At 35.8% G+C, this 27,320-nt stretch overlaps 1 protein-coding gene across 4 annotated transcripts in view; it reads left to right on the top strand.

Annotated features, from left to right (window-relative positions):
* STXBP5 (syntaxin binding protein 5) overlaps positions 1 to 27,320 on the top strand; it is a 132,417-nt gene that overhangs the window by 8,476 nt on the left and 96,621 nt on the right. The gene's annotated exons all lie outside the window — the stretch shown is intronic.

The raw sequence follows: 27,320 nt of genomic DNA, 5'->3' as shown, positions 1-27,320 counted from the left end.
CTCATTTCTGTGTCTCTCTCCTTCTCTTTCTCTCCCCCTTCTCTTTCTCTCATTTGTTTCTTTTCCCTCCCTCTCTCCATCATTTTCTTATTTCTCTCTCTCTTTTTCCCCTTTTCTCTCTCATCTTTCTCTCTCTCCTTCGCTCCCTCTCTCTCCCTCCTCTCTTTCTCTCTCTCTTTCGTGTATGTGTGTGTTCCCTCTTGAACTATTTCCAAAAACAGGCAAGGGTTGGGTTTTGGGTTTTTTTTTTGCTGATGTTCTTTCTTCTTCTTTGGGTGCTTTTTACCATACCAGCTATTTTGGGTAATTATCGTCCAGTCTCCAACCTTCGCTTTGTGGCGAAGGTTGTAGAGAGTGTGGTTGCATGGCAGCTTCCCCAGTACCTGGATGAAGCTGTCTATCTAGACCCGTTCCAGTCCGGCTTCCGGTCCGGTCACAGTACGGAGACAGCTTTGGTCGCGTTGGTGGATGACCTCTGGAGGGCCAGGGACAGGGGCTGTTCCTCTGCCCTGGTCCTATTAAATCTCTCAGCGGCTTTCGATACCATCGACCATGGTATCTTGCTGCACCAGTTGGAGGGTCTGGGAGTGGGAGGCACCGTTTATCGGTGGTTCTCCTCCTATCTCTCCGACCGGTCGCAGACAGTGTTGACGGGGGGGCAGAGGTCGACCGCGAGGCGCCTTACTTGTGGGGTGCCTCAGGGGTCGATTCTCTCGCCCCTCCTGTTCAACATCTACATGAAGCCACTGGGCGAGGTCATCAGTGGTTTCGGGGTGAGTTATAATCTGTACGCTGATGATACGCAGCTGTACTTTTCCACCCCGGACCACCCCAACGAAGTTGTCGAAGTGCTGTCCCGGTGTCTGGAAGCCGTACGGGTCTGGATGGGGAGAAACAGACTCAAGCTCAATCCCTCCAAGACGGAGTGGCTGTGGATGCCAGCACCCCGGTTCAGTCAGCTGCAGCCGCAGCTGGCTGTGGGGGGCGAGTTATTGGCCCCAACGGAGAGGGTGCGCAACTTGGGTGTCCTCTTGGATGGGCGGCTGTCGTTCGACGATCATTTGGCGGCCGTCTCCAAGAGGGCCTTCCACCAAGTACGCCTGGTGCGCCAGTTGCGCCCCTTCCTTGACTGGGATGCCTTATGCACGGTCACTCATGCCCTTGTCACCTCCCGCTTGGATTATTGCAATGCTCTCTACATGGGGCTGCCCTTGAAGTGCACCCGGAGACTGCAGCTAGTCCAGAATGCAGCTGCGCGGGTAATAGTGGGAGCAACTCGTTGCTCCCTTGTAACACCACTCCTGCGCAGTTTGCACTGGCTTCCTGTGGTCTTCCGGGTGCGCTTTAAGATTTTGGTTACCACCTTTAAAGCGCTCCATGGCTTAGGACCCGGGTACTTACGGGTCCGCCTGCTGTTACCGCATGCCTCCCACCGACCCATACGCTCTCACAGAGAGGGCCTTCTCAGGGTGCCGTCCGCCAAACAATGTCGGCTGGCGGCCCCCAGGGGTAGGGCCTTCTCTGTGGGAGCTCCCACGCTCTGGAACGAGCTTCCCCCTGGTTTACGTCAAGTGCCTGATCTTCGGACCTTTCGCCGTGAGCTGAAAACGCACCTATTTATTCAAGCGGGACTGGCCTAAAATTTTATTGGGGTTATTTATATCTTAATATTTTAAATTGTTTTAAATTCGGCCACCTTATAATATGTTTGTTTTAATTTCTTTTAATATTTATACTGTGATTTTTTACTTGGCTGTACACCGCCCTGAGTCCTTCGGGAGAAGGGCGGTATAAAAATCGAATAAAATAAATAAATAAAATAAAATAAAATAAATATGATTTTAAATCAAGAGTCATTTCAGGTTCCCAAATAAATGAAGCTCTTTCATCCCCCTGCTGTGGCTCCCTGTCTTCTGGCTGGCTTCACCCCTCACCCACCCCTCCCAGTCACTCCTCGCATGGCCTGAGAAGGTAAGGGCAATGGAGATGGAGACTCGCTCCATATTCCAGAGCAGGAGGGAAGCGCCCTGTACTTGCCTCTTATCTCGCGGGCACATCCTCTGGCACTTCTCTTACCGCCTCCATGGCCTGCTCTCTGCTTTCACAGCGCCTTAAACAGCACACTTAAATTTAGCGCGCTTCACAATGAGGAGACAGTGTCCCTCCTCCTCCTGGAGACCATTACATCGTGGAGCATCGGCCGCAGTCGGGCCGGGCCGGGCCGGGCCAGTGTCTCAGGGTGGAGAGAAAGTTGTGCATCTCCCTAAATGGCTCAGCACTAAGAAGTGCTGAAGTACGTGCCCACGAGACGAGAGGGAAGTACAGGGGTGCTTCCCTCCCACTCTGGAATATGGAGCAAGTTTCCTTCCTGCCATTGCCCTTACCTTCTCAGGCCACACGAGGAGTGACTGGGAGGAGAGGTAAGGGGCGGTGCCAGCCAGCTGGCCAGGGAATCACAGGTGGGGGATGAAAAATCCACATGCGGCTCAGGAGCTACATGTTGCCGACACCCGGGTTAGACGTATAACAAGGAAATATCCATTCATATCTGGTTCACATTGTTTCTAATGGTCATAACATCTAAATCTGGTCTAAATCTTTCAACTTGTAAGAGTGGAATAAAGAATACTCATACAGTTTTGAATTTTACTGAATAAGAACACAATGTTTTGAATGAAGTATTTTTTTCTTAGCTTAAACTAAAATAAACCTGCCTTCTAAAGGACTGAAATTGAATATTCCACTAACAATGTACTTAGTGGCTTTCCATATAATGCTTTATGAAATAATTTGATTGGTCAAACAACATGTTTTTTGTTTAATCTTTTTGTGTAATGTTACCTAAGATTAAAAAATTGACTAAGTTCATGCTCTGTATTAAACCACTATAATTTTGTCAGATGTGTAAATAAGACCAATGTGGCTTATTCAACAAATCATGGTTAAAAAATTAAGGCAAAGCATGCTGTGCGATTTCAGCTATAAGCTTAAATGCTGCTCTCTGTATCTGTAAATGCTGTAATTGTAATAACTTTTTGAAATTTAGTGTTTACTTCTTTATCGAAATTAATTGAAGATTAACATCATTAACAAATTTTGATTGGAGTTAAGCATCTATTATTATTATTATTGGTCATATATCCAGACAGATGCTTAAAATGGATTTGGCATTTTAATCCACCTATTGAATCCTTCCCTGAGGACCTGGAATAGGCAGATGTCATTTGATGGTGTTTAAGGTATCACAGGATGTAAGTGGTTTCAAGCAAAGTTGCATTTTGCAATTGATTTGTGGTGATTTTGACAATACCAGTGGTGTTCACATGGTGCTCCAGATGCTCGGATTGCACCCAAGGTGCCTATTACTGTTGATACTGTCTTTGCTTTCTTTTGCCACATTCATTCTATTTGCAGATCTTCATATTTTGTTACTTTCTACAGTTCTTTAACTTCTCCAGATAACGTCACATCAATTACTCATTTTTTTGGTCTTTTTTAACAGTTCTTAAATCTATTTTAGGATATTTTGTGATAGGTGCTTGTCTGTCTAAATCAGAGGTCTTCAAACTTGGCAGCTTTAAGACTTGTGGACTTTACCTCCCAGAATTCTCCAGCCAGCATAGACAAATGCCATAGCAGCTATGCTGGATGAAGAATTCTGGGAGTCCATAAGTCTTAAAGCTGCCAAATTTGAAGACCTCTGATCTAAATTCTAAAGTCTCAGAGTACTTTAGCTTCTTCATTTTCTATTACTTTGTCTATTTTATGCTTTCACTGATTTTTCTTGCAAACAAATGGTATTTCTTGCAGATATTCCAGCGTACCATTGTTGCTCGTTTGTCATGCCCATTTTTGTAATCAGTTTGTGCAATTTTCTTGCAGTCGTTAAATAGATGGGCCACCGTTTCTTCAGTTTCTCTGCAGAAGCAGCATTTTGTTGTCTTTTGCTGCCTTCTCAATCCTGGCTTTGTATGCATTTGTTCTTAAAGTTTGGGCTTGTGCAGCCAGAATTCGCCTGTCTGTCTCCTATTTCAACTTTCCTGCTCTTAGCCATTGCCCGGTCTTGTTGTTATCTGCTTTGCCTGCTATTTTTTAAGAACTGGCCATGTAATATTTTGCCTTGCCTTGTATCTCTTTTCTATTCTTCATTGGTCTGTATTGAAGGCCATATTATAAGCCAGTTGGGTCTTTCCAGGACTCAGTAAGAATATCATGATATACTAGCTTCAGTGCATCTTCTTCACTGTCCTTCAGATATTCTTCCAATGCCCTTTTTGCTTCTTCCACTGTCTAGTACACTTGCAGCATTCCATGCCCACCTATTTACTGTGTGGATTTAGGACATGGTTTATTGTCATTCTTTTTCTGATCTTCCTATCCAGGTTGTTGTTGTTGTTTTAGTCCAGTTCACTATTTCAGCTGTGTATCTAATGATATAATTGCCCAGGTATTAATTGCCCTGATGGAATTACACTACATTCACTATTATATGAAAATGAAATGCTAGTAATTATTTCATCACTATTAACAACATTTTCAAATTACTTCCAGAAATTTGACAGTGTACCTTTGACACCCTATTGGATTGTGAGAGGTAATTTGTTCAAAAAGAAAAAAAAATGTGACCTGGAATTCATATGAGCATGCACTTGCTACCTGTTGGGAACACCTTAAACAATTTTTTCCTAGAATTGCTTATTGACTATGAAGGCCACCCGTGAAAAACTCAGTAAAGCTTCAGCTACTTTAAAGCATTTCTGAGAGATGATATAGGAATATCAATGCAAGCTTTAAATCACATATTGCTCTTCAAATCCAGTCTTATGTGCACCTATATTTTTCTATTTCTTTATACTTGGTTTCTGTATCAAAAATAAATGGAGGTTCTTCTTGAAGCTCCAGAAACTTAAGAATGCTTTCTATTAAAATGGAGATAAACATTTTGGCTTTAGCAGGTCTTTTGATTAAAAGCTTCCATATTTTCTATAATTTTGGGTTTTGTGATTTTTAGGTTGATTCCTCCAAAGTCTTATTTACTCTTTGGTCACAATTCTTGCCATTTTAGCAACTTTTACTGCACATTGCTGTCTTCTGAATATTTACTGCTATGAGAGAAAAGTAATGTCATGCACATTTCTGGAAGTTCATCTAGGCATATATAAACGTTGAGTTCCCAGTGTGAGTCAGGACATTCAGAAGATATAAAAATATTGCTTTGTGTGTATGGGTCAGACAAATGCCAAATTCTCCTACAGTGGGTTCCAGCTATGGGGACTTCTTGGCTTCACTCCACCAACTGCTGTGGGCACCAGCTGTCACTAGGCTCTTCTGAGAATCTAATCAGCTGCCAGATTCTGTTGGAGGAGGGGAATTCTGCTGCTTTTCTTAATAATTGGAGGACATGACATACTGTCATAATTCTAGCAAATTCTTTTATTTTGAGGAATTTAGCCACAAAATATTTTAGCTGAATAATTTGATTATTATTGGGTTTTCTTTGTTACTGTGCAGTGCTATAGATTTAACAAAAAAAATGTACTTCAGACTGACGAGACATATGCTCATAGCATCTATCTTAAAGAAGCTGCCTTGTGTGGCTGCCTTGCTAAACTGCAGCACAATTCTAGGAAAAGACATATATTGTTTACAGAGTTAAAAACAGATGTTATGTTTTTCACCTCTGCAAGTATTGAACTACCTGTTAGCCTTTGAAGTTAAAACACTGCACAGTCATACTAAACATATAGTAGGAACTTATTTTTGTATCCTTATGTTATAAAGAATTTCCATATGAAATTGGCCTGTAATTTTTTCTTGCCTTACTGTCTAAGCTGATTGTTTATTGTGGAATCTCCATGTCTTATACTCTCAATTTGCAGGAAAAGATTCATAAGTGATCATCCAATTTTATGTTTCTTGGATTTTTCCAATACTGTTTCTCTTGACTGATTTGCCTACTCCATTGTAACTCAGGGGGGTAGCTCACTACAGTGCAGCAGTATGGACAGTTAAATGTGTACATGTTACACCTCTGGTTCATGAGATGTATTGATTGCCAATTTGCTTTGGGTCCAATTCAAGGTGCTGGTTATAACTTTTAAAGTTCTACATAGCTTGGACTGAGATATTTGAGGGACTAACTCTTCCCAATTATATCTACATTTCCTCTGGCAAGAGAGCATGTTGTGAGTTCCATTGGACAGGGAGTGTCATCAGGCCCTAGAAAGAATGCCTTTTCTACCATAGTCTCCACTCTGCAGAACATCATCTCTGCCAAGGTGAGACTGGGGCCAACCCTGTTGGCCTATCAGAAGGCCTTTAAAACATGGTTTTGCCAACTAGTTTGAAGATTGCATTAGAGTATAGTTTGCTGGGTGGCTGTATGACAGTTAATGGAATGCATTTTCTCTCTGTTTTGTTGCCACTTTCATTATTATTTTATCTTCTAGTTTTTAGTTTTAATTCAGATTGGTTCTTTTAATTTTTAAAAAATATATTTTGATTATTATTTATGCTGCCCAGAGTTTTGTTTTGTTTTTTAATTTGAATTTATATCCTGTCCTTCTCCGAAGACTCAGGGCGGCTTACACTATGTCAGGCAATAGTCTTCATCCATTTGTATACTATATACAAAGTCAACTTATTGCCCCCCAACAATCTGGGTCCTCATTTTACCTACCTTATAAAGGATGGAAGGCTGAGTCAACCTTGGGCCTGGTGGGACTTGAACCTGCAATATTGCAAGCAGTTGCTGTTAATAACAGGCTGCATTAGCCTGTTGAGCCACCAGAGGCCCTTCTATGTGGGATGGCTGGCTATACAAATGGGACTAAATAAATGAATAAATATTGTTTTAGTGCCACACAATTTATCTGGTGATCAAATATAAATAGCAAAATATTTAAGTTCTAGGATTATTATGAAGCTGTTCTATGCAATTTATAGCAGTCAGTTTCAAAAGGAATGATAAAGAAGTGCCCCACATACAGTATGCTGGCTGGTACATTTTATATCAGAATTATTACCTGTAAGAAATAATTTATTAGTTTGAATGGAACACTGAGGGTTATATATATAAAGTCTGTGAATAATAGGAGAGTCTGCTACAAACTGTTTATGACTTACATTTACTAGCTTTAGAAACTATCTCTCTTAATGTCCACATTTTCTTTTTTGACTTCTAATTCTCTTTCACAGCAGATAATAAGAATAAATTTATATTAAGCTTTTACTCTAAGTTTACAACATAATTTTCATTTTTATTACTCTTTTCCATTCTTTGTAAACATCAAATCATATGTCATTTAATTATTTTTTTTCATGCAAAAAGTCCAAAGGGTTTTTTAAATCAGCATTAAAATTAATGTCTTTTCTCTAATCAGAGCCATCGATTTTACCAGCTCCCTCAACTTTATAATCCATTCTTCTCTTATAGATAATTCCATTGTTGTGCATATCAAAATCTTATTGTTGTTGTTGTTGTCATTTATCAAAACAAATGTTTTGATTCATCAAAAAATGTTTCATGTTTTCCAACTGTTGGTCCATCAGTCTTAAAGTAATATCTCTGGGTTTCAGCTGTATATTAGTTTTTATGATCTTTTGAATTAATTATGTATTTGAAATCATTTGGGGGGGGGGCTTTTGAACATGTCCACCAAACATGATAAAATGTTCCCTCCTGTTTCCTGCATTTCCAAGATACATTTGAGATTGGACAATTTTTTTCAGTGGCAAATACCAGCAATATATCATTTTATAAAAAAAATATTTTTAAGATTATAACACAATGTGAATTTCAACCCTCTCATGCAAATATCCTATTGTTCCATTTGTATATTATCTTCTTCTTGTGCCATGTTCATCATCGAACGTTGGCGATCCTGTTTTTATCAACAGCTGCACAAAAAAGTGCTGTTGAGTTTTGTCCAAACCAGTCCCTTAGATTTTGAAGCCATGATATTCTTCTTCTGCCTGGACCTCATTTGCCTTCAATCTTTTCTTGGAGGATTAAGTGAATATTATACACATATATTATTGTATATTATCCACAAAAGTTTTGTTCATCTTATTAAACATTCTTTTCCTTGTTTATCTTCTATTTTAAATGTTAATAGCAGTTTATAGATTTTAGCAATAATATGTTCATCTTTTGTACATAATTCTATTTCAAATTCCTTCTTTTCATGTTTACTGCCCCAAGTTCTTTTATTTACTTTAATAATTATACATAGGTAAACCATTGACATATATATCCTTCTGATATAAAATTCTCTTTTAATATTACTTTAAAATCTCCTTTAAGAGTTGTAATATATCACTATAAGTTAATCATTATCCTTAGTTATCATGCCTTTTTGGTAATAGGCTTCTTATGGTGATAACCATAAACATATTTTCAGACATAATCTAAATGCCTATGTGTTCCATACTCTTAATATTGCATGTCTAATAAAATGATTTTTGAACTCAATATTAACTTAAACTTTGTTGTATCATAAATAAATGTGCCACCCAAATCTCAAATCATGCCTTTCCACTTCCAATAACCTTCTATTTGTCAGTATCACCCAATCTTTCATCCAAACTAGATAACTTACAAAATATAATCAGCTAGACTTAAGTTTCTTCTTTAGCATTTTGTAATACCTTGTATGTAATATTGAATTTTTTAAAAAAATCATGGTGTTCCAGATTTTTTTGCTTCCAACAATAGCTTTTAAAGTACATCTTTTTTTTTGCAATTATACAATCCTGTATATTTGGTTCATAATCAGTTTGAGGTATGTCTTCCTAAATTCAGCTGTATTTTTAATAGTGTCTAGTTTATTCCTCTTCAGATTTGTTTATTCAAGCCTGTGATATCAAAAGCTGCCTTCACAAATGATGACTCTGGAGAGCTTAGTCCTTAAATGTAATTCCCAGGTTTCTAAATTGGATTAGCGTATTGCTGCCCACTGATGAGATTTTTGTGCATAGCCTTTCCACCTACTATCTTTAAATTAGTATATGCATATTGCTTCAGCACAAGTGCTGGTTCCAAACAAGGCTTCATTTGCCACCTTTTCAAAGGAAGAGGCCTCTTGTGGAAGCATGTGACATCAGAAATAGGTTTAGGCTACAACTGAGTAGGCACTGAACGAGGGCCCCAAAGCTTAGGGGGTGCCACTATTGCCCCTCCTTCTGAATTGTTCTAAAATTTCAAATCTTTGAATTGGCAGGAATTGGCACCATCAGCCAATATAACTTAAGGTACATATATTCTTGAGCCAGACTTCCTGGCATATTTTGCCAAACAGTAGCTAAATCATCAGGGCTTGCATTGCAGTTTCCTAGTCAAAAAAGCTGGCAATGTAACAGTGATTGCCTATTGCCTTACTGAATCTGCAAAACACAAGATTAGTAAAAAAAAAAGGGGGGGGGCAGGGTCTTGGAAATCTGCATTTTGACTAAGTTATTAAGATGAACCCCAACCCCACCAATTTGTATATGTATTTAATAATTTGTCTAATTTGCTAAATGTGACAACTGTAATTATAATGCCATACAGCATCAAATATATTAAAGGAATCACTTAAATAATTGTTTAAACCAGATGTATTGAACCCATGGCCCACAGGCTGCATGTGGCCTTGGGCAACTGATGATATATATATACATTTACTATATTGTATATTTTGTATGCATCCCAAGACAGTTCTTCCTCACTCAATATGGCCCAGGCAAGCCGAAAAGTTGGACACCCATGTGCTAAACTAAAACTCTTTTTTTTCTGCACAGCTGATAATGTAGCCTTTTTAAAAAGTTCAAACAACCAATTTATGAGGGTTGAAAAAAAGCCTAATAGTTTTCAGAACCTTTGAGTGGGAAGTTATTGTTAAAAGTAACAAATCTCAGTTACTATTGTAATTCTTTAGAATTTAACTGATATTGGGAAATCATTGGATAAAATGTGAAGGTACCGTACCTTTCTACCAGTGGTGAAATCCCCCCGGTTCTATCTGATTCACCGGTAGCACTGGAGGCAGGAGGCTCCGCCCGCCCGCTGGGACGTCATTACGTCCTGTTTTTTTACCATCTCTGCATGCGCAGAAGAGTGTGCATGTGCATAGCACTCTCCCATTCCCGAACATGTAGCGAAGGAAAGTGGATTTCACTGCTGCTTTTTATTCAGCCTATATCTCAGTTTGGTTGAATTTTCCTATAGAGTGTATTGATATTTTTTAAAAAATATGTAGTAGAAAGATTACCAGGTTAAAAAATACAAATTAATAAGAAGTCCTGTTTTGGAATCACTTCATGAGCAATATTGTTCAAGGCTCAGAGAGAACATTGGGAAAGGTAACTAAAACATGCAGTAGGAAGACACTGGAACATTTTAAATATAATTAAGCCAACAGTTTCAGCAAAAGAAAGTGATGTTTTTAGACATTGCAGAGAAATATTTTAAGAAATTTATAAATGAAAACTTTAACTCCTAAAGTACAGTAATGCAAAATACCAATTGTGACCTTTTATATTTACTCTTAATAGTTGAGTTTTGAAGAAAATAAAACCTTTAAGGCACTTTCAAAAATGATTTTATAAAAAAAAAGCTTTGATGACAAATACTTGGATACTTCTAGAAATTTGTATTGAATTCCCTTTTAAACTTAGTATTTTTCAGTATATGTTGTCTCTTTTTAGTATTTAAACCTTTTCATTCTGTTTCGGTGTGTATTGGCGAAGATGTATTTGTGAGTGACAGTTATTAGGATTTCATTTCAAAGAGACTTAGGTAATCAGAGATGTTGTATATCACTGTCTATCATTTTCCACAAAACATTTCTTATCTTGCTGACTTGTTTGCATAAGGTTGATGTAAAAGCTAATTCTTGTGGGCAATACTGTTGAGCCTCTTTTCTCCTCATAAAGTAATTTATTTTAATTCATCATATTCTCATCTTGTCCAGCTCTAGATATATTTAGAGTATAAAATATATATATTTAACAATTGATGGAAGCTGTCCTTCAGATTCTTACAATGTTGATGCCATCAACATTGCTATTTGGATGAAGGGCATGATTCATTGTCATTATTTTTCTTCCTATCCTGCCTTCCTGGTCTTTCTATCCAGGGATTTACTTCTGCTTGTGCTCTATTCCAATTGTTTATCTAATGACTGGAAATGGTCCAGTGTTAATTTCCTTGATGTATTTTGTCCACTGAATTTGGACTTTAAGATCTTCACTCTCATGATATATTCATTTTTAATGTTGTTGTTGACTTCAGTGTGCTTGATGTTGTCATCTTGAAGGATGCCCAGTATTTGGTGTTATTTGCTGCTTTGTTAATTCCAGTGCTTCCTTAATCTTCCTTGTTTCTAGGTTATATTTCTTGATCAGGTATTGTTTCATCATCTTGTTTTTCAGCTTCTTTTCTTCCATCTGTTCTATCTTGCATGCATCTGATCATAGCATGCTCATCTTATTTTCCAGCCTCATCTTCCAATTTAGTAATGTACGGTTTGGGGCTTTTCTTCTTTTTTGATTTTGCATCCCGGTTATTCACCATGCCATACATTATTTGGTTTGTTTCTTGCAATTAGCTGCTGCTTATATTTGATATTACAGTATTGGCATCTTTTAATAGTTGTACTAGATAGATGTTTCTTTGGAACCAGCTTCAGTGCAGGCAGTCTTATGTTAGATCCAAGGAAGCAAGAACAACACATGGAGTTTCTTGTAAGTACTTCCTTTATTGTGTTCACTTATTGACAGAAACTTTGCCAGACTAAAGCAATAATCTGCATAACCATACTCTGTAAATTGCTATGGAAAATGTGCCTTTGTCCTTGTACTGCATATCAAAGATTCCCAGATTCTCTGCCTATTTATTCACTGGGATAGCCTCTTTCTCCTACAATTCTGGGCTACATTCTGCCACAATTGTGTTATTTTTATGCTGCTCTAGATGCTCAGTTATTCTTTGTTTTAATTCTTTTTTAATTAGAAGGTATTCTTTCTGAGGAGAAGACAAAGGAAAGGGTACCTGATTTGGAAATGAAAATTATTCCATAGCTATGTTGGCTTTTTCTACCACTTACTCTTCCTGATTTGTCTCTACCATTTGAGCTATTTCTGGCAAAGCTTTGATTCCTTTGTCCTGGCTAGACACTTGCAGTTCTTCCAGTTCTGTTTCTGTGAATACTTTATTTCGTATTACAATTCAACTTTGATCTGCTAGCCTCTGTTCTGTTATTTCTGATTCTGAATATTGTTCTTTACAGAACTGATGCATTCTTTTCAGATATCCTTCTCTTATTGGACCCGATTTGTAAAAGCATCATTATATTTGTTTTCAAACTTTGTATATTTCAGTATTTCAATTTCAAGCACCATTTCTTCCAGTAGTCCTGCAGCTACTCATCCTGGTTGCTCAGTCAATAGTCCCAAGTCCTGTAGCCCATTTGTTACCAAATGTCCAGGAACTAGCAGCAACTATCCAGCAACTAGTCCAGCAACTAGTCTTTGTTGACCTGGTCAATGACCAATCCAATATGGGTTTCTGCAAATTTCATCTCACCATATTGCTTATGGGAAATATACAGATAGTCCTTGATTTACAACAGTTCACTTAGTGACTGTTGAAATTTACAAGGGCACTGAAAAAAGTAACATGACCATTTTTCACAATTATGACTGTTGCAGCAACTCTCATGGTCATGTGACCAAAATCCAGATGCCTGACAACTGATTCATATTTATGATGGTTACAGTGTCCAAGGATCTTGTGATCATTTTTTGCATCCTTCTGGCAAGCAAAGCCAATGGGAAAGCCAGATTCATTTAACAACAGTGTTACTAATTGAACAACTGCAATGATTAATTTAAAAAATGTGGCAAGAAAAGTTGTAAAATGGGGCAAAATTCACTTAACACATTTCTTACTTACCAACATAAATTTTGGTTGAAAGTTGAGGACTGCCTGTATTCTTTGTCTGGATTCTCTGATGAGACTTGTCCAATATGGTTGAATCTCTGACATAGTTGTCATCTTCTTCAGAGTTCAAAAGCCACTCAACCACATCAAGGGGGTGTCTCACTGGGGAATTATTATTGTATTTTTATCCTGTCTTTTATATATAACTCAAAGTGGTATTCTCCACAACAACAACCTTGTGAAGTGGTCTGAGCTGAGAGTGACTGGCCCACAGTCAGCTTATGTTGGCTTTCATACCTAAGGAAGGCCTAGAACTTACAGTCTCCTAGTTATTAGATCAGTACCTTAATCGCTACACCAGACTGGCTCTCTACGAATAATCTGTTAAAGGGTTCCTAGTGTTATAATCAAAACCACAGTTTGTTTTGATACATAGTACTGCTTTCCTGAAATTGATTTTTATGGCAATGAAATAATGGTACTATGGTTCCACAATAAATGCGTTTTCAGAAAACCCTTTATATTAGGTATGCTGGATAATTGTTACTGGTTTTGTGTAATTCAAAATGGAGATGTATGTAAGGATAAGAGGGAAGAACCTGTTCTTGGGGTACAAAGTCAATTGTGGAAGCTGATCAAGATTCTTCTGCACTCTCTTGCATTCAGATTATATAGGTTGGGGGTAAATAATTTGTTCTCTTAAAAACAAGGTTATTGATTAATAATTAAGAAGAGGCAATAAATCTGGAAAGAAGTAAATACGTTCAAACTTTATTTCTGGAAAGTACCTAGGATACTAGGTAAGCTTAAAGCAGATCTGTTTGATTTCAGGTTTGTAGAGTGCCTTCAGATTGTAGGATTCTGAATTATTTTTGGGGCTTTCTGCTTTCAAAGTTTATTGTATGCTAACCTAAAATATTATGGGCAAAATTTTATCTTCTTTTTCTGTCCCTCTTGTCAATGGTGGGTTTCAATTTTTTTTACTACCGGTTCTGTGGGTGTGGCTTGGTGTGCATGACAGGGGAATGATACTAATCCCCATTCCCTTCCTACTCCTGGGGAAGGTTACTTCAAAATTCCCATTTCCTCCCCACCCCACTAACCTGCTCTGGGAAGGATTCAAACTCCCCCCTCTTCATTTCCCCAAATAAAATATTACTCATAAGAAAAGGCTCCCAGAAAAGCAAGGGAAATCAAGCTGCTAACAAAGGAACCAGCCTGAGGCTCATTCCACATTCTTGCCAGCTACATAAAGCAAACTTTGTAAGAAGAAAACAGCTACCCATGCTTAGAGATAATAGAAAGTGGAAGCCGGAAGTTCGGCTGTATTTACAAGCAGGCAGAAAACTCATTCAAGACAGGATATTTCACAATGAAAATTGCTCAAACCTTTTTAGAAACACAAAGCCCATGTTGCACAAACCCCAAAACTTCAAAAACATCCCTCCTCTTATCCAGTTTGTTGTTCAGCTGACCCAGAAAGGAACTGCTGAATGTTACTTCGCTTCTGCAAGTAAAAACCTCCTTCCAGCAGCTGCTTCTTGGCTTGTCAATTTAAAGCGACAGCTTGCTGCTGCTGCTGCTTCTGCGTCTTCTTCCTCTGCTTCTTCTTCCTCTGCTTCTTCCTCCTCCTCCTTCTCCTCCTCCTCTTCTTCTTCTTCTCCTCCTCCTCCTCCTCCTCCTCCAAGCGATCTCCCCGCTGAAAAGCAAGCCCTGATTTTTTCCTTCTAGCCGATCAGTTAGTAGGCTTCTTGGCTTGTCAATTTAAAGCGACAGTGTCTTGTGTTTTTGTCTTCTTCTTTGTCAAGTGATTTCCCCACTGAAAAGCGAGCCCTGATTTTTCTTTCTAGCCGATCAGCTGGGAGACTGGGACGCAGCAAATAGATTGGGGGCGGGGCCAGGCAGAGGTGGTATTTACTGGTTCTCCAAACTACTCAAAATTTCCACTACCGGTTCACAAGAACTGGTCAGAACCGGCTGAAACCCACCTCTCCCTCTTATGTCACCTTATACATCTCTTTTCTTTTGCATAAAAAGTTTGTAAGGAGGAAAAAAGACTGAGTTGCCGCATAGTGTTTTTAATTGGAAAAACACTGGAAGCATCATGTATAAATTCAAAACAATAATATAGAGCCTAAATGACTAAGTCAAATATAATAACTGAATAGAGTTTATGTGTTTTGTTTCTGTAGCTTTCATTACTACTAACTCCCTAAACTGCTGACCCATTAAACTAAGGTTCACAGATAAACATTGCATAGAATGCATGAGTATGTGTGGATGGAGAGGGTTGAGTATTAGCAATCCTTGATCCACTCTTCTGCGTTTCTGCAAACAAATTAAAACAAATACTTAATTTTCTACAAGACAATATATGGATTAATTCATAAATCTAAATGGTTGGAAATCCAATAATCAGATTATGTTTTCCCATTTTTGAAAGCAGTGTTATAAAGTTTATCAATTTTGAAAGATGATGCAGTACAGAAAGAAACAACTCTTAAATGTTGACTTGTCTTTCCTGCCAGATGTTACTCTGTTAAGTGTAAGCCCCCCCCACCCCATACACAGAGTATAAGAAATTGGCTTACTATATGATAACAGCTGCCATGATACTTTATGCTTCTTACTGTAGATTACACATTATTCCTTCCATAATTCCTGACCAAGAATCAACATTTTTCCAAAGGAAAGCTGAGATTGCTGTATTGAGAATAGCTATAATAACAAAATCTGATTAAGTCTGATTATGCTGTCCCCTTTCTATACCCATGTAAACTAGAGAAGTGTCTATCTGAGCTGCTTCTCCATACTTTCTTCTTGTTATGGACATAAGTTATGTTTCTCTTGTTACATTAGTAACTTAATATTTGAACAATGAATCTGATATAGGATTTAATTCAACCTTGGAAATGTTATGGGTTATAATTCTGTTGATGGGTTTATATTACATTGGAAGTTTGGCTTTCTCTTAATGTAAGGATTTAAAATATTGGAATTGTCTGGTCATCATAACAAAGATGAGTTTTTAAAAATTTGATAGAAAAAATTTACTAATTGTTTATAAGTCTTATATTGGCTGCTTTTAATAATCATTCCAGTAACAGAATTATTTTATATGCTCTATCGTTTAAAGTCATTTAAAAATTATTGTTCAATTTTAACATTTAAGAACACTTTTGTTCTTAACAAACATTTAAGACTTTTTTCTCTTGTATTTTCTTTCTTCCTAATTGTGCTATTAGAAATACAAAAGTATATTAAGAACTATTTTAAATGCCTTGTAAGTCTTATTTTGGAAAATCCACTCAGACCTATTATTATTCTGGAGTGGAATCTGGAAAACAGTTTTGCACTCCAGTTTTTTTGAGGAAAAATATAAACACAATGGGACAATATTTATAGAAAATTAGAAACAGAAATTGATGTGGGGATTTTTAAACAAAATGCCTTTAATATTTCTTTTTCAAAGAGCTACAACTTGCTTTTTTACTTATAGGACACCATTATTAAGAAAAGACTTTTAAAAGTACACTATCTCTGATTTTTTATTAATGACATTGACTGTATTGATTCTCCAGTGAGCAATAGGTATGGCATTTTCAGAAAGGGATGGTAGTTCCTTCAGAATGTGTAGAGGTTTCTGTTAGAACTGAGGATGGTAGTAAATTGAAGTGAATAAAATTCTAATATAACAAGTTATTTTGCTTTTTTTCTTAAAATAAAATGCAGTTTTTAAGATAGCCAGTTAAGACAGTCATAACAATTATTATTTTCAGTGATGGGAGATACAAAATGTAAGGTGAATATAGGCTTAATCTAAGACTTTTTTCTCTTGTATTTTCTTTCTTCCTAATTGTGCTATTAGAAATACAAAAGTATATTAAGAACTATTTTAAATGCCTTGTAAGTCTTATTTTGGAAAATCCACTCAGACCTATTATTATTCTGGAGTGGAATCTGGAAAACAGTTTTGCACTCCAGTTTTTTTGAGGAAAAATATAAACACAATGGGACAATATTTATAGAAAATTAGAAACAGAAATTGATGTGGGGATTTTTAAACAAAATGCCTTTAATATTTCTTTTTCAAAGAGCTACAACTTGCTTTTTTACTTATAGGACACCATTATTAAGAAAAGACTTTTAAAAGTACACTATCTCTGATTTTTTATTAATGACATTGACTGTATTGATTCTCCAGTGAGCAATAGGTATGGCATTTTCAGAAAGGGATGGTAGTTCCTTCAGAATGTGTAGAGGTTTCTGTTAGAACTGAGGATGGTAGTAAATTGAAGTGAATAAAATTCTAATATAACAAGTTATTTTGCTTTTTTTCTTAAAATAAAATGCAGTTTTTAAGATAGCCAGTTAAGACAGTCATAACAATTATTATTTTCAGTGATGGGAGATACAAAATGTAAGGTGAATATAGGCTTAATCTAAGACTTTTCTCTCAGACTTTCTATCTTTACTCCTCACAAAATGTTACGGTTAGTGGCTAATCATAAGGTTTATTCTTTTTGAGGACAAATCTGTCAGTCATAAATCTGGTTAGTCCTTTTTACATGAATGAGCACAAAACTTTTTAAAATGTTGTAGGTGCATATATTGGTCCTTCCAAAATACAGTATGTATTCAAAGCACAATTTTTTGAAGAGTTTTAAATGGCAGACAAGGCAATCTTTCCTGTGTGATTTGCCTTTGTCTGCTCTGACATCAACATTTCCAACATTTTGGTGAGTCATCCTAATTTTAGATATGCCATGCTTTGAAATAGGAAAAATGACATGAAAAAGAATTGCTGTTTCTCTATATGGCTATGTATGCTGTACTAATAACCTTTCTTTAAACTTTTGAAAGTAGAACAGCTTTTCACTCATTCTCTTTTGAAGGAAATTCTCTACCTCCATGAAATTCAAACTCTTATGTAATGATCCCCTAATATAATTGAAAAGCACTTTTTATTTTCACTGATGTTTATGATTTCTGTTCAGAAGAAAGATGAACATAGGGAATCGTGTCACAATATCTGAGCAATTTATAGGCAAGAGTAGGGATTATCATCTCTCCTTTCCACTATTGGAGATAGTTATCAGTAGAAAATGCCATAAAATTTCATATTCAAATTTCATATTTTCTATATTTCTATAGAAAAAATTTGAAATTTGAATATGAAATTTAAAATAGAAAATATAATTTTTAGTGAAAACATTAATTCAACAGAATAAAACTTGCATGGGACAAAATTTGTCTTAATATTTTAATTTTGTTTTACATTACTGTACTAATGACAAACCTAGGGAATCTTCCTTTTACTTACTACTTGTGCTTTTAGAACTGCCTATCAAATTTATGATGATCATGTTGCTTACATAAACTTCCTGTACACAGTAGATTCAGATTGAAATATCTTTATTTACTATCAAACCAGATTACATTAATTGACACACATACACAAACAAAAGCTAAAGTGAATACTAGAAGTAGAGACTATATGTTTATTTAAAGTAAGTGTATGCTTTTGTATATCTGTTATGGTGTAGTGAACACAATGGCTGAATAGTTAAGACTCAGGTTTAAGACCTGAGTGCTACACAATGGGGGTGAACTTCCAAGTCAGTATTAACTCCTGGAGACTGCCTGGACTAGTCCCTGCAGTTTTCTTCCTAAGGTTTTTCAGAAATGGTTTGCTATTGACTACTTCCTAGAGCTGAAGAGTGACTGACTGACACCAACTAGTTGGTCACCCAAATAGATTTGTGCCAAAAATGGGATTAAAAATCAGTATCCTGGTTTCTAGCCTGATGCCTTGATTATTATACCAAACTGGCTCTTTATATCTACTTGTACTTATATGCCACTGAATTCAGGCTTCAATCCTGGAATCGAACCATAAAAAAAGATGTATGCCAAGGAAAAAAATAAAATATTTATGTACAATAAGAGAAAATCATGATTAAACCAGAAGGTTTTACTTTTTGCTGAATGTTACTGTTATGTGACAATAATCATAGTAACAAAATATTTCTCATGTACCCTGCAGATTTGTGTTGAAAAATAGTAATGGTCTTTTCTGGAATAAGGCATTAAGAAAATTTTGGGCAAAGTGTCATACAGTGTGGCTATTTTGCTAATGAGATTCTTAATATTTAGTATTCTGGATTTTCCAGATGTCCAAAACCAAACCCATGTGTTGTATATTTATACTTCATTATAGTCTTAGATTAGTAGTACCTTAAGAAAATACAGGCAGAACATGACAGTGCTGTAGAAGTTAATTACATTAATTCAACCTTCCTAAAATAATACAAGTTCTTCAAAACATATCTTTTGCAACAATATATTTAGCTTTAGCTTTTGATCTAGGCAGTGAAAATAAAATTTCTCTATGTAACCTGGAATATCTTGTTAATAAAGGGCTTACATTAGCCTTAAGCAGAGGTCAGAATAAACTTTACAATCATAAAAATCACATGTTCAGTTCACTCAATCTCCTTACATTCACAAGGGCATAATCATTTAGATAGCTTAGATATTATTAAATCTTCCTTCTAAAACTGCTGAGGAGAGAACACTGATACTGATTCTAGTAAAGGGTAACTAGGTACTATTCTGATTTTGTCTAAAAGGTCAATACATTTTAAAAGTTTGACTATGTTCACTTTGTGGCTCTGTATCATCTGTCTTTGGCTTAATTCTCTCCTGCTGGTATCCTTACGATTTATATTGACTGTTTCCTAATATGATTTGATTGCTTATTTGTTCCCTATGACTATCATTAAGTGTTGTACTTTATGATTCTTGACGAATGTATCTTTTTTTTTATGTACACTGAGAGTGTATGCACCAAGACAAATTCCTTGTGTGTCCAATCACACTTGGCCAATAAAGAATTCTATTCTATTCTATTCTATTCTATTCTATTCTATTCTATTCTATTCTATTCTATTCTATTCTATTGCTCAATATAGTATATGTCAGATGTTAACAGTTGCTTCATTGAAAATTCCTAGTTTGCAGTTTGCCTACAAACTGTCCCACCACTTGGATTTGTTTTCTTTCTAGTGGTGTTGATGGTTGTCAGTTTACAATTAGAATTAGAATAGAATTTATTGGCCAAGTGTGATTGGACACACAAGGAATTTGTTTTGGTGCATATGCTGTCAGTGTACATAGAAGAAAAGAAAAAGAAAAAAAAAGAAAAAAAAACCTTCATCAAAGGTACAACATTTACAACACAAATGATGGTCATAGGTTACAATTTAACCCTTAGTGATATCAACAAAAAGTTATAGTCATACAGTCATAAGTGGAAAGAGATTGGTGATGAAAACGATGAGAAGATTAATAGTAGTGTAGATTTAGTAAATAGTTTGACATTGTTGAGGGAATTATTTGTTTAGCAGAGTGATGGCCTTCGGGGGAAAACTGTTCTTGTGTCTAGTTGTTCTGGTGTGCAATGCTCTATAGCGTCGTTTTGATGGTAGGAGTTGAAACAGTTTATGTCCAGGATATGAGGGATCTGTAAATATTTTCACAGCCCTCTTCTTGATTCGTGCAGTACACAGGTCTTCAATGGAAGGCAGGTGGGTAGCAATTATTTTTTCTGCAGTTCTAATTATCCTCTGAAGTCTGTGTCTTTCTTGTTGGGTTGCAGAACCGAACCAGACCGTTATAGAGGTGCAAATGAAAGACTCAATAATTCCTCTGTAGAACTGATCAGTAGCTCCTTGGGCAGTTTGAGCTTTCTGAGTTTGCGCAGAAAGAACATTCTTTGTTGTCCTTTTTTGATGATGTTTTTGATGTTAACTGTCCATTTTAGATCTCGTGATATGATAGAACCTAGAAATTTAAAGGTTTCTACTGTTGATACTGTGTTGTCTACTATTGTGAGATGTGGATGTATAGAAGGGTTTCTCCTAAAGTCTACCACCATTTCTACAGTTTTGAGTGTGTTCAGTTCCAGATTGTTACAGTCGCACCACAAGGCTAGTCATTCGACCTCACGTCTATATGCAGATTCGTCATTGTCTCGAATGAGACCAATCACTGTTGTGTCATCTGCAAACTTCAGTAGTTTAACAGATGGATCATTGGAGATGCAGTCATTGGTATACAGAGAAAAGAGAAGTGGGGAGAGCACACAGCCTTGGGGGGCCCCTGTGCTAATTGTACAGGTATCTGAAGTGATCCCGCTTAGCTTTACCTGCTGCTTCCTGTTTGTTAGGAAGCTTGTGATCCACTTAAAAGTCTGTTCAGGTACTTGTAGCTGGTTTAGCTTAGTTAGAAGAGTGTCTGGAATGATGGTATTGAATGCTGAACTAAAGTCTACAAAGAGGACCCTTGCATAGGTCTTTGGAGATTCAAGATGTTGTAAGATGTAGTGCAGAGCCATACTAACAGCATCATCTATTGATCTATTTGCTCGGTATGCAAATTGCAAGGGGTCTAACAGCGGATCCGTGATGGTTTTCAAGTAGGAAAGCACTAGGCTTTCAAAGGCTTTCATGACTACAGATGTTAAAGCAACTAGTCTGTAGTCATTCAGTTCCTTGATAGTGGGCTTCTTCGGCACTGGGATGATGGTAGAGCGTTTGAAGCAAGAAGGAACATAGCACATCTCTAGTGATTTATTGAAGATATGGGTGAAGATGGGAGTTAGGTTTAATCCTGATCCAGGCAAATACCATTGTTGGCCATGGTTTTCATTTTGTTCTAGGGGGACACCTTCTAATTTCAATGTTGCACTTAGGAAAATAACTCGGTATAATTAAAAAAAAGTTCTTTAAAAGCCTATCTGAATTTTTTTTAGAGGTGTTGAATTTAGAAATAGAATGTATTGGATACACAGAGAACATTCAATAAATGTTTTTGCAGTAAATATATTGATTTTGATGATAGCGTAGTTACCTGTCTGATTTGTATGTAGAAATTGTTTTAGAACAGCTAGTTTTTCTACTCTACTACATTTTTAATATAACATTGTGGAGAAAAAGCCAAAGTGAGACCCATTCAGGAAAACAAAACAGATTTGAATAAATAAATAAACTATAGATTGTGCTTAATATGAATAATGAATGAGTGCGATTTGCTGCTGTTGAAAAGCAGGAGGTATATGAAAGGAATTATAATTGGTTGTGTTAGTAATAGTAAGACTGCAATTGTGATTTGAAATTTCTGTGACATATAATACCTGCATATTGCTTTGTAATAGAAGTCTAATCATAATAATTTTTACTTTTAAATTTAGGAAGGTATTAAATTATGTGAGAATATTTATGATAATTATGTATTCTTAAAAACTGAATGAATGTTTCCTATTTAGTAACTTACTTCAGCTATTTAATGGTTGGTTGGTTTGTTTATTTATTCATTTATTGGACTTTATGCCACTTTAAGCTTAACCATTTCTGAAGTACCTAGTATTCAACATACATTTTGGAAAAGTAGTGTTCAATGGTTAAATAAACTTTAGAAGTTTGTCCAATTAGTCCATTGAAATCTTAGTATAGGAAAAGTCATTGGACCATTGGATTCAGCCCTTATCAGTCCAGGGATGTAAATGAAAGGAACTTTTCCAGAGATTTGTCCAATCTCAATTTAAACATGTCCAGCAATAACTTCAAATACATCAAATCTCCAGGAAATTGCTTTCATTGTTCATCTGCTAGGTAGCTTTTCCTTATATTTAATTGGAATCTACTTTTGTGTAACAGTTCTATTGCTTCATATCCTGCATCCTGGAATGAAAGAGATCATGATTGTTTTCCAAGTGCTTCAGGTATTTGGAGAATGTGATATCATATACTTCATCATTCTGTCCTTCTTAGGGCTAAATGGTTATTTAAATCTCTTCATAAGGATTAGTTACTAGTTCCCTGATTAACTTTACCATCATTCTCTGAATCTTTTCTACATGACTAAAATTCATTTTAAAGCATGATCTCCAGAAACTGCATTTGCCACTTTTGTACCCAAATCACACTGCTGACTCACATTCATTATGTAACCAGGTTTTTTATTCCTATATTCATGTCACAAATACTGTTGCAAAGCCAATTATTCTCTATTCTTATCAGAACTGAATTTGGTGAGGTAGGAACCATTACTTATCTTTCCTATCTTGAGATTTTATGGTTCTGTCTTTGCCAAGAACAGCCTTTGCAGTATTATATCTGCATTTGATTTGTTTCCTAACTGCATTAACCTGCATTTGTCGGTATTAAATTTTATTCTGTTAGTTCAACTTGATTATCTAACCTATTAAAATAATTTTGAATGCAATTCCTCTCTGCTAGGATATTTGATTTCCTATCAGATTTTTATGATAAGTAAATTTGAGAATAATACTTCCTACTTCCTCATCTAAAACTTTAATAAAAAATATAGGTCAGTTCAGAGCTCAGGATTGTGAATTCTCACTGAATTCCTAAATCTGCTTTGAAAAAGAGCCATTGATAAGCATTTTCAACTGTATTCAGCTTCTAGGTTTAGAACATTATTATGCTCATGTTAGAAAAATTTTCAGTAGAAGTAATTTAATAATTTAGCAGCTTACATATCCAGAAATAAGTTCCCTCTAATTCACTTGTAATATTTCTGTAATTTGTTTTCTAGAAGGATCTATAATTATCTGAGAGTATTAGGGGAGAAAGGAAGATACGTTTTAGCCAGTACATGAAAGTTGAAAGCTTCTGTCTGGCCTTTACTTTTATTAAACCTGATTCAGGTTGTAAGAATACATTAGAAACACAACAAAACTCCTGAAATACCACCCTGAAGAATTTGTACTGAACAAGTTCCAAGGGGCTAAAGCCAGCTGAACTTTACATGTGAACTGAGCCAGAGATCTAGTATGAAATATTAAAGCTGTTTCTAGTTTGGTCCTTGAATTAGCTTAAATCTTAAGTGAAGCATCTGTAGGTATATGATATTTCAAATGTTACAGTATGTATTTCTATTGCTAGCAATGAAGAGTTAAAGGAAATATATTCACTGTAAAATAAAAATGATCAATAGATAGTCCTTGACTTACAATCACAATTGAGCCCAAAATTTCCATTGCTAAGCAAGACTGAGTTTTGACCCCTTTTATGACCTTTCTTGCCATAATTGTTAAGTAACTCCCTGCAGCTCTTAAGTTAGTAACACAGTTGTAATCTGGCTTCCCCATCGACTTTGCTTGTCAGAAGGTGTCAAAAGGTGATCACAGGACACTGCAACTGTCATAAATATGAGCCACTTACCTAATGGCTGAATTTTGATCACGACCATGGGGATACTGCAATGGTCATAAGTGTAAAAAACAGTCATAAATCACTTTATTCAGTGCCATTGTAATTTCAAACAGATACTAAATGAATAGTTGTTAAATGGAGGACTCCCTACAATGAAGAATGATATCCTTTGTCAGAATTCTTCGACATCCTATCATTGTATCTTGTGTTTCTTTATAGATTGTTAAATGAACATTTAGTTTTTTAAACATTTCATTGACATGAAAACGCAATAAAGCTGGTATCACTATATATTGAAGTAAAACTTAATTTGGAATACAGTATTTGGTTTTGCAGTCCTTTTTTAAAACAGCATTTTAAAGGCAATTTAACCTTTAACACTATTATTTTGTGCCTAAACTTAGTAGATGTTACCAACTACTAATTTAGAACAGATTAGAGAGCAAATAATTGTCATTGAGATATTTACCTCAGTCCAATGTTTAGATTTCCAGGTGATCTGTATAATCTATCATTTGTTTTCATTTCCTTACAATTGTGAAGTCATATTTTTAAAACTAAAATAAGCTATCAAAAATCTTTTATCTCCCCACCAATTACCATAATAGCTATTTTGTTGCCTTTTAATTCAGTCACCTTGATGGACGTGGAACTAAAGGAACCTACTCTCGGAATTTGAGAAAGAAAACACTTTTACCTTCACAAAGAGTTTTTAGTCATCTGAAAATACAAATCACCAAGTAATATGGACAAAGCAAAATGGGTTTATTAAGGGGGTGGGTGTCAAGTCTTTATATAAGGTACAGAAACAAATGATACATGCATTGGGTATGTCATGTGTCAGAAAGCAACAACAATCAAAAACATTGATTAGATATGAAAAAAGACAGACACCCTTAAAATATGTTGCATCTTCCCCTTTCTCATCTGTGCTTGTTTCTTTAACACTTGCAATGTTCAAGGATTCAAGGGCTCTCTATTGTTTAGTTTATGAATAGGTTAATTCTTGTGTATAAAAAAGAAGTGGATTTGGTTAAAAAGGAAACTTCCTGAACTTTAAAAAAAAAGCAATCTAAAATACTAATATCACCTTTAATTAAAACCTAATAATGAAGCCTAAAAATTTGAATTACTACTGTATTTTTCTGAGTATAAGAGGCTCCCGACTATAAGACACACCTACCTTTTTTGGGGAGGAAAACAAGAAAAAAACCTGCCTCTGCCTCCCAGCAATTTGCTTCCTTGCAGCAAACAGCCTGCTTTAGTTTCATTTTCAACACAGCCCGATTAGGCTGCACAGGCTGATTAGGCTGCAATATTCAGCACAGTCTGAATATTAAGAAAAAAAAACCTGCCTCCCAGCAATTTGCCTCCTTGTAGCAAACAGCGGAGGCTCACGTGGAAATAGGCAATGGCAATCTCTGCAGCCTGAAACAGCTGAGGGTTGAGAGGCTGAGCCAACCGACAATCAGCTGCTTGTGCTAATCAGGCTGTGCTGAAGCTGAAACGTGTTGTTTGCTGCAAGTAAGTAAATTTGGCAGAGGCCAAAGGGTGGGGGTTGGCGGATGGGTGGAGCTACATTTGGTGTATAAGACATAGCCTCTTTGGGGGGCAGTGTGTCTTATACTCCAAAAATATGGTAATTTGAAATGAATGTGTATTCCTTAAGTGTATTGAAAAGGTACAGTGCATATGCATGGACCAACCCACTTTTAAAGCACTAGAATTTATAGCCAGGAGTGTCCTTTCTGATTTAATTCAGAGTTCTCTTTAGGCTTGGATTCAGTACAAACACTCCAGATTAAATACAGTCTTATTTCTATCCAGATACTGTATGACATACGTTAGTTTTTGATATAACAAGTTGTTATTTCATGAGATTAAGTAATTCTTCAATTTTTTATTTTAATAATGAAACTGTAAATTCAAATTATCAGGACACCATTCTTTCATTATCAATAGGATTTTAGCTACTGATCTTCGGACCTTTCGCCGTGAGCTGAAAACGCACTTATTTATTCAAGCGGGACTGGCTTAAAATTTTATTGGGTTAAAATTTTATTGGGTTATTTATATTTTAATATTTTAATTCGTTTTAAATTTGGCCATTTTATAATATGCTTGTTTTAATTTCTTTTAATATTGATATTGTGATTTTTTACTTGGCTGTACACCGCCCTGAGTCCTTCGGGAGAAGGGCGGTATAGAAATTGAATAAAATAAAATAAATAAATAAATAAATAAATACTAGTATTTATTCCACATTCATTCCATATTTACCACTGTGAGTTAGGTTATTCATTATTTCTACGGCTATTTCATGCTGAAAAAATTTACTGATCTGTACTTCATATGAGTGATGTTATATTTATTAACCAAATCAATTTTTGAATTGGAAAACTTTTAATTGCTATAAAGTTGTGATTTAGTAAATGAAGCTAAAATATTGTGTAATTAATTTTCCATACATTTTCCTGAAAATTAAAATAAGTTTTAAATATTTGATTACATTATTTATAATATTTATTTATTTTAGAATATTAAAGTCTGTGCAAAAATATGTGTTGAATATCCCTCTACTTTCCTTTTCATATCTTTTCATAATAGTGGAATTTTAACTTCATTATATTTAACTACATATTAGTAGGACTGAGATTACTTTTTGAAATATTAATATCATCATATGATTATTCAGCTTTTCAGTTTTATATGCTACAATATTCTATACATTTTTATGTAAAAAAATGAAAGAACTGTAAGTTTTGTAAACCAAAACTGAACTGGTGACTGATGACAATGAGGTCTTTAATAAGTCTTAATATATTTTAGTTACAGTAGAACTTCTGGTCACAACCAGATTCTTTCCATAACTTTGATCGCAACCCAATTTGGTTGTGACCCAAACCTAATTTTGGAAATTTGGCACCTACAAAAATAAAATAAAATCACAGAACGGGAAATAGGCCGCGAAAAAAAATATGTGAATTTTTTGGTCGGAACTCGATTTGGTCATGGTCAGAAGCATTTGTGACCAGAGGTTCCACTGTATATATTAAAATAGAAAGGAAATACTCATTTTCCATATTAATTCAATGAAATATTCTAGTAACTAGTGTTGCTATCATAGAAGCAGTTAGTTAATAGATGAAGAATATGTA

This window comes from Ahaetulla prasina, chromosome 1 (genome assembly GCF_028640845.1).
Source record: "Ahaetulla prasina isolate Xishuangbanna chromosome 1, ASM2864084v1, whole genome shotgun sequence".
Lineage (NCBI taxonomy): Eukaryota > Metazoa > Chordata > Lepidosauria > Squamata > Colubridae > Ahaetulla > Ahaetulla prasina.
This window is presented reverse-complemented; position numbering and strand designations above follow the sequence as displayed.